This window comes from Rutidosis leptorrhynchoides, chromosome 6, assembly GCF_046630445.1.
Source record: "Rutidosis leptorrhynchoides isolate AG116_Rl617_1_P2 chromosome 6, CSIRO_AGI_Rlap_v1, whole genome shotgun sequence".
Taxonomy (NCBI): domain Eukaryota; kingdom Viridiplantae; phylum Streptophyta; class Magnoliopsida; order Asterales; family Asteraceae; genus Rutidosis; species Rutidosis leptorrhynchoides.
In genome coordinates this window covers 141930495-141940248 of record NC_092338.1, presented here as the reverse complement: position 1 = coordinate 141940248, position 9754 = coordinate 141930495, and the positions used below count along the sequence as shown (strand labels likewise).

Genomic DNA, 9754 nt, shown 5'->3' with positions numbered 1-9754 from the left:
GATTAGAAACAAACATTAAAATAAAAAACAACCCGTGGAATTTTGTTATACCATAATTCCCGATAAATACTTCCCTCCATTTTATTTGTCAATCCAACACATAAAAATGAAGAGAAGAGAAGAGAAGAGAAGAGAAGAGAAGAGAAACAATGAGATTCAAATATTTCAATTTAGGGTGTGTTTGGGCGAAAGTAGCTGGAGCTGAAGCTTATAGTTGGAGCTGGAACTTATGAGCAGGAGCTGGAGCTAGAGCTTATTTTTGAAGCTGGTAGCTTATTATTTTTTACAAATGTTTGGTAAACTAGCTGGAACTTATTTTTCAGTTCATAAGCTCTACTTTTTTTCATAAGCTCTACTTTTTTTAATAAGCTACTATAAGTATCTTATTTTTTCAGAGCTTATGATTTTCATAAGCTCTACTTCTTTTGTCTACCAAACGAAACTTATGACTTAGAATTTATTAAAATCATAAGCTCAAGCTCTCATAAGCTTTCATAAGCTCCAATAAGCTACGCGCCAAACACACCCTTAAAAGAAAATTTAAGAGAGGAACCTAAGCTAAATATTCCTTTTACTTTTTTCTGTTTTCTGTTTTCCTCCATAAAAAAACTCAGAAATACTATTTTTTAAAATTTTCTTTTCAGTTTTTTTTTCTTCTTTTCTTTCCAAATAAAAACTCTGGAACAGTAGATGAACCAATATAAACACCAATATGTGTTTATTTTATATCATTGTTGATTGCCAATTCCTAGCAATTATAATCTATGAAAGTACTACTAATGTTAAAATACATGACTAATGTGTTTAGGGTGATATGATTAAAAGTAAACATTTATTGATACATCACAGGAAAACAAACAACATACAAACTTATTCATAATGGTGTTAACACTCATACGGCTTAAACAAAGAAATGTAACCAAGTAGCTATGGATACACTTCAATGAGAGATCTTAACCCCAAAATTGGAGTTATGGTATAACTACTAAAGCCACCACTAATGAATAGCTTTGACCATTCTTTTTCAGTCCTTTGTTTTTCCGTCGTATAAATCATCATAACTGTAGTGACCCGAACTTTTTCATGTTTATATATATTAATTGAGATTGATATTTACATGATTAAATGTTTCCAACATGTTAAGCAATCAAACTTGTTAAGACTTGATTAATTGAAATATGTTTCATATAGACAATTGACCACCCAAGTTGACCGGTGATTCACGAACGTTAAAACTTGTAAAAACTATATGATGACATATATATGGATATATATATAGTTAACATGATACTATGATAAGTAAACATATCATTAAGTATATTAACCATGAACTACATATGCAAAAACAAGACTACTAACTTAATGATTTTTAAACGAGACATATATGTAACGATTATCGTTGTAAAGACATTTAATGTATATATATCATATTAAGAGATATTCCTACATGATAATATCATTATAATATAATAATTTAAAATCTCATTTGATATTATAAACATTGGGTTAACAACATTTAACAAGATCGTTAACCTAAAGGTTTCAAAACAACACTTACATGTAACGACTAACGATGACTTAACGACTCAGTTAAAATGTATATACATGTAGTGTTTTAATATGTATTTATACACTTTTGAAAGACTTCAATACACTTATCAAAATACTTCTACTTAACAAAAATGCTTACAATTACATCCTCGTTCAGTTTCATCAACAATTCTACTCGTATGCACCCGTATTCGTACTCATACAATACACAGCTTTTAGATGTATGTACTATTGGTATATACACTCCAATGATCAGCTCTTAGCAGCCCATGTGAGTCACCTAACACATGTAGGAACCATCATTTGGCAACTAGCATGAAATATCTCATAAAATTACAAAAATATGAGTAATCATTCATGACTTATTTACATGAAAACAAAATTACATATCCTTTATATCTAATCCATACACCAACGACCAAAAACACCTACAAACACTTTCATTCTTCAATTTTCTTCATCTAATTAATCTCTCTCAAGTTCTATCTTCAAGTTCTAAGTGTTCTTCATATATTCTACAAGTTCTAGTTACATAAAATCAAGAATACTTTCAAGTTTGCTAGCTCACTTCCAATCTTGTAAGGTGATCATCCAACCTCAAGAAATCTTTGTTTCTTACAGTAGGTTATCATTCTAATACAAGGTAATAATCATATTCAAACTTTGGTTCAATTTCTATAACTATAACAATCTTATTTCAAGTGATGATCTTACTTGAACTTGTTTTCGTGTCATGATTCTGCTTCAAGAACTTCGAGCCATCCAAGGATCCGTTGAAGCTAGATCCATTTTTCTCTTTTCCAGTAGGTTTATCCAAGGAACTTAAGGTAGTAATGATGTTCATAACATCATTCGATTCATACATATAAAGCTATCTTATTCGAAGGTTTAAACTTGTAATCACTAGAACATAGTTTAGTTAATTCTAAACTTGTTCGCAAACAAAAGTTAATCCTTCTAACTTGACTTTTAAAATCAACTAAACACATGTTCTATATCTATATGATATGCTAACTTAATGATTTAAAACCTGGAAACACGAAAAACACCGTAAAACCGGATTTACGCCGTCGTAGTAACACCGCGGGCTGTTTTGGGTTAGTTAATTAAAAACTATGATAAACTTTGATTTAAAAGTTGTTATTCTGAGAAAATGATTTTTATTATGAACATGAAACTATATCCAAAAATTATGGTTAAACTCAAAGTGGAAGTATATTTTCTAAAATGGTCATCTAGACGTCGTTCTTTCGACTGAAATGACTACCTTTACAAAAACGACTTGTAACTTATTTTTCCGACTATAAACCTATACTTTTTCTGTTTAGATTCATAAAATAGAGTTCAATATGAAACCATAGCAATTTGATTCACTCAAAACGGATTTAAAATGAAGAAGTTATGGGTAAAACAAGATTGGATAATTTTTCTCATTTTAGCTACGTGAAAATTGGTAACAAATTTATTCCAACCATAACTTAATCAACTTGTATTGTATATTATGTAATCTTGAGATACCATAGACACGTATACAATGTTTCGACCTATCATGTCGACACATCTATATATATTTCGGAACAACCATAGACACTCTATATGTGAATGTTGGAGTTAGCTATACAGGGTTGAGGTTGATTCCAAAATATATATAGTTTGAGTTGTGATCAATACTGAGATACGTATACACTGGGTCGTGGATTGATTCAAGATAATATTTATCGATTTATTTCTGTACATCTAACTGTGGACAACTAGTTGTAGGTTACTAACGAGGACAGCTGACTTAATAAACTTAAAACATCAAAATATATTAAAAGTGTTGTAAATATATTTTGAACATACTTTGATATATATGTATATATTGTTATAGGTTCGTGAATCAACCAGTGGCCAAGTCTTACTTCCCGACGAAGTAAAAATCTGTGAAAGTGAGTTATAGTCCCACTTTTAAAATCTAATATTTTTGGGATGAGAATACATGCATGTTTTATAAATGATTTACAAAATAGACACAAGTACGTGAAACTACATTCTATGGTTGAATTATCGAAATCGAATATGCCCCTTTTTATTAAGTCTGGTAATCTAAGAATTAGGGAACAGACACCCTAATTGACGCGAATCCTAAAGATAGATCTATTGGGCCTAACAAACCCCATCCAAAGTACCGGATGCTTTAGTACTTCGAAATTTATATCATATCCGAAGGGTGTCCCGTAATGATGGGGATATTCTTATATATGCATCTTGTTAATGTCGGTTACCAGTTGTTCACCATATGAATGATTTTTATCTCTATGTATGGGATGTGTATTGAAATATGAAATCTTGTGGTCTATTATTATGATTTGATATATATATATATATATATATATATATATATATATATATATATATATATATATATAGGTTAAACCTATAACTCACCAACATTTTTTGTTGACGTTTTAAGCATGTTTATTCTCAGGTGATTATTAAGAGCTTCCGCTATTGCATACTTAAATAAGGACGAGATTTGGAGTCCATGCTTGTATGATATTGTGTAAAAACTGCATTCAAGAAACTTATTTTGTTGTAACATATTTGTATTGTAAACCATTATGTAATGGTCTTGTGTAAACAGGATATTTTAGATTATCATTATTTGATAATCTACGTAAAGCTTTTTAAACCTTTATTGATGAAATAAAGGTTATGGTTTGTTTTAAAATGAATGCAGTCTTTGAAAAACGTCTCATATAGAGGTCAAAACCTCGCAACGAAATCAATTAATATTGAACGTTTTTAATCAATAAGAACGGGACATTTCAGTTGGTATCCGAGCGTTGGTCTTAGAGAACCAGAATTTTGCATTAGTGTGTCTTATCGAGTTTGTTAGGATGCATTAGTGAGTCTGGACTTCGACCGTGTTTACTTGAAAAATGATTGCTTAACAAATTTTGTTGGAAACTATATATTTTTAACATGTGAATATTATGTGACATATTAATCTCTTAACGCGTTTGATATTATGTGATAGATGTCTACCTCTAGAACAAGTCCCATTGACTCACCTAATAATAATGAAGAGTCAAATGTAAATTGGAATGATTCGTGGACTGATTCACAAGTTCCCGAAGAGGAACCGGAAGAAGAGTCGGAACCGGAAGAAGAATCGGAACCGGAAGAAGAATCGGAACCGGATGAAGAAATAGAACCGGTGGGGGAAATAATAAAACGGTTAAGTAAAAGAAAATCCTCAACCAACCGACCAAGGTTAATTATGGTCAATGGTGTTTCCGCCAAGGAAGCAAAATATTGGGAGGATTACCAATTCTCCGATGAATCGGATTCCGACGAGAATTCCGATGATGTTATAGAAATTACCCCAACTGAATTTAAAAAGGCAAAAGAAAATAATAAGGGAAAGGGCATAAAAATAGAGAAATCTAATTCCAACCCCGATGAACTTTATATGTATCGTCAACCCCCGAAGTCCTTAAGTTGTAACAATGACCCGGGAACCTCTAAACCACCAGGTTTTTCTAAACCAATGTGGATAACGACGGCTCGTATTAGGGGAACATCATATATCCCTAGAAACTTGGCAAAACGAACCAAAACCGAAGAAGAAGAAACAAGCGAGTCGGAATAAGATAGTTGTATTCGTGTGGTGTAATATAAGTAATATAGTGTGCTTATGCTTTATGATATATGTAAAAATTGCTTGTATTAATAAGTATTTTTTTTTATGAATCTAACTCTTGTCTATTTTACAGTATAAAAACACAAAATGGATAGACAACCCAATATTTTAAGAGACCTACCCGGAGACATGATTGATGAAATCTTGTCTAGAGTCGGTCAGAATTCTTCGGCACAACTATTTAAGGCGAGATCAGTTTGTAAGACATTCGAAGAACGTTCCAAGAATGCCTTGGTTTATAAAAGGCTTTCATTCGAAAGATGGGGGATATCACATTGGGAAATCCATAAGTTACGATGTGTTTACTTTGACGCATATATTGCGGGGAACCCAAATGCTATTTTACGCAATGGGTTAAGAAATTATTTTGACTCAAAATATCCGAATATTGGACTTCGTGATTTAGAAAAAGCGGCTAACATGCAACATAAAGAAGCATGTTATGCTTACGGATTAGTAATGTTCGCTTCTCACCAAAGTGAGAACAAGAACATCGGGCTACAACTATTAAACAAAACGTTCCCACAAGTGACGGAGTCGGTAATTAGGGTAAGAAATGAGGTTTTTAGATTGTTACGGGACTGTTGGACATTACGTAACCCTCGTCCCTTTGACGACGTTACAACACGCTGTCTTATCAACGGCCATAACGGTTATGTTCCACAAGACCAAGGATGGGAAGTAGTCCTAGTAAAACCAGAATGCATGACTTGTTTCTGGACGTATGAATTACGTGTCTTTATTGCCTTTGCTGAACGACTTGTGCACTAGCTAGAATTATCTTCACAACCATCTTGTATCAAATTTATTGTGTGCTATATTTCATGCTATATGTAAAATAAGCGGTATTGTAAGTTTGTAAAATATTGTGTAAAAGTTTGAATGCGAAATATTATTATAATCAGTTTTTCATATAGAATTGTAGTAGTTGAATTGTATATTAGCTACTAAGTATGAACTTAACGGGTAGGTACTACCCGAATTTAAACTTATAAAACGCTAATATGAAGAAAAAGCTTTTATAAATGAGTTCATATTATGCTACGAAATACTATTAACTACTCTTAATATTCTGTATGATTAACTTATTCCATTTGACTATTTTGAAGGAAATGGCACCGACTACTCGACACACCGTGAATATGAATGAAGAGGAATTTCGTACTTTTCTAGCTTCAAACATAGCCGCAGTACAGGCTGCGCTACATACCAACAATAACCTTGGATCTAGCAGTACAGGAAATCGTGTAGGATGCACCTATAAAGAATTCACTGCCTGCAAACCTTTGGAATTTGATGGAACCGAAGGACCGATCGGATTGAAACGGTGGACCGAGAAGGTCGAATCGGTGTTTGCCATAAGTAAGTGTACTGAAGAGGACAAAGTGAAGTACGCTACGCATACCTTCACAGGTTCTGCGTTAACATGGTGGAATACCTATCTAGAGCAGGTGGGACAAGACGATGCGTACGCACTACCGTGGTCAGCATTCAAGCACTTGATGAACGAGAAGTACCGTCCCAGAACCGAGGTCAATAAGCTCAAGACAGAACTTAGAGGGTTACGAACCCAAGGATTTGATATTACCACGTATGAAAGACGATTCACAGAATTGTGCCTATTGTGTCCGGGAGCATTCGAAGATGAGGAAGAGAAGATCGACGCGTTTGTGAAAGGATTACCGGAAAGAATCCAAGAAGATATAAGTTCACAGGAGCCCGCCTCCATACAACAGGCATGTAGAATGGCTCACAAACTAGTGAACCAGATTGAAGAAAGAATTAAAGAACAGACTGCTGAAGAGGCCAATGTGAAGCAAGTCAAAAGAAAGTGGGAGGAAAACGGTGATAAAAATCACCAATACAACAACAACAGTAATTACAACAATAATCGCAACAATTATCCCAACAATCGCAACATCAATCGCAACTACAACAAACGGCCCAACAACAACAACAACAACAACAACAGCAACTACAACAATCATCCCAACAACAATAATTACCGCAACAACAACAACAATCAGAAGCAGCTATGCCAAAGGTGTGAAAAGTATCACTCAGGGTTCTGCACCAAATTTTGCAACAAGTGTAAAAGAAATGGTCATAGCGCGGCGAAGTGTGAGGTCTACGGACCAGGGGTTAATAGAACGAAAGGAACAAATGGTGTCGGAACGAGTAATGGCAGAGCAAGTAGTGTCGGAGCAAGTTATGCCAATGTAGTTTGTTATAAATGTGGAAAACCGGGCCACATTATTAGAAATTGCCCGAACCAGGAGAACACGAATGGACAAGGCCGCGGAAGAGTTTTCAATATTAATGCGGCAGAGGCACAGGAAGACCCGGAGCTTGTTACGGGTACGTTTCTTATTGACAATAAATCTGCTTACGTTTTATTTGATTCGGGTGCAGATAGAAGCTATATGAGTAGAGATTTTTGTGCTAAATTAAGTTGTCCATTGACGCCTTTGGATAGTAAATTTTTACTCGAATTAGCAAATGGTAAATTAATTTCAGCAGATAATATATGTCGGAATCGAGAAATTAAACTGGTTAGCGAAACATTTAAGATTGATTTGATACCAGTAGAGTTAGGGAGTTTTGATGTGATAATCGGTATGGACTGGTTGAAAGAAGTGAAAGCAGAGATCGTTTGTTACAAAAATGCAATTCGCATTATATGAGAAAAAGGAAAACCCTTAATGGTGTACGGAGAAAAGGGCAATACGAAGCTACATCTTATTAGTAATTTGAAGGCACAAAAACTAATAAGAAAAGGTTGCTATGCTGTTCTAGCACACGTCGAGAAAGTACAAACTGAAGAAAAGAGCATCAATGATGTTCCCATTGCAAAAGAATTTCCCGATGTATTTTCGAAAGAATTACCAGGATTACCCCCACATCGATCCGTTGAATTTCAAATAGATCTTGTACCAGGAGCTGCACCAATAGCTCGTGCTCCTTACAGACTCGCACCCAGTGAGATGAAAGAACTGCAAAGCCAATTACAAGAACTTTTAGAGCGTGGTTTCATTCGACCAAGCACATCACCGTGGGGAGCTCCTGTTTTGTTTGTCAAGAAGAAAGATGGTACATTCAGGTTGTGTATCGACTACCGAGAGTTGAACAAACTTACCATCAAGAACCGCTACCCACTACCGAGAATCGACGACTTATTTGATCAACTACAAGGCTCGTCTGTTTATTCAAAGATTGACTTACGTTCCGGGTATCATCAAATGCGGGTGAAAGAAGATGATATTCCAAAGACTGCTTTCAGAACACGTTACGGTCATTATGAGTTTATGGTCATGCCGTTTGGTTTAACTAATGCACCAGCTGTGTTCATGGACCTTATGAACCGAGTGTGTGGACCATACCTTGACAAGTTTGTCATTGTTTTCATTGATGACATACTTATTTACTCAAAGAATGACCAAGAACACGGTGAACATTTGAGAAAGGTGTTAGAAGTATTGAGGAGGGAAGAATTGTACGCTAAGTTTTCAAAGTGTGCATTTTGGTTGGAAGAAGTTCAATTCCTCGGTCACATAGTGAACAAAGAAGGTATTAAAGTGGATCCGGCAAAGATAGAAACTGTTGAAAAGTGGGTAACCCCGAAAACTCCGAAACACATACGCCAGTTTTTAGGACTAGCTGGTTACTACAGAAGGTTCATCCAAGACTTTTCCAGAATAGCAAAACCCTTGACTGCATTAACGCATAAAGGGAAGAAATTTGAATGGAATGATGAACAAGAGAAAGCGTTTCAGTTATTGAAGAAAAAGCTAACTACGGCACCTATATTGTCATTGCCTGAAGGGAATGATGATTTTGTGATTTATTGTGACGCATCAAAGCAAGGTCTCGGTTGTGTATTAATGCAACGAACGAAGGTGATTGCTTATGCGTCTAGACAATTGAAGATTCACGAACAAAATTATACGACGCATGATTTGGAATTAGGCGCGGTTGTTTTTGCATTAAAGACTTGGAGGCACTACTTATATGGGGTCAAAAGTATTATATATACCGACCACAAAAGTCTTCAACACATATTTAATCAGAAACAACTGAATATGAGGCAGCGTAGGTGGATTGAATTATTGAATGATTACGACTTTGAGATTCGTTACCACCCGGGGAAGGCAAATGTGGTAGCCGATGCCTTGAGCAGGAAGGACAGAGAACCCATTCGAGTAAAATCTATGAATATAATGATTCATAATAACCTTACTACTCAAATAAAGGAGGCGCAACAAGGAGTTTTAAAAGAGGGAAATTTAAAGGATGAAATACCCAAGGGATCGGAGAAGCATCTTAATATTCGGGAAGACGGAACCCGGTATAGGGCTGAAAGGATTTGGGTACCAAAATTTGGAGATATGAGAGAAATGGTACTTAGAGAAGCTCGTAAAACCAGATACTCAATACATCCTGGAACGGGGAAGATGTACAAGGATCTCAAGAAACATTTTTGGTGGCCGGGTATGAAAGCCGATGTTGCTAAATATGTAG

The 9754-nt window shown here is 35.0% G+C and overlaps 1 pseudogene; it reads right to left on the bottom strand.

Moving 5' to 3' along the window:
- Positions 1-927: 927 nt before the first annotated feature.
- LOC139856014 (trans-resveratrol di-O-methyltransferase-like) overlaps positions 928-9754 on the bottom strand; it is an 89957-nt pseudogene continuing 81130 nt past the window's right edge.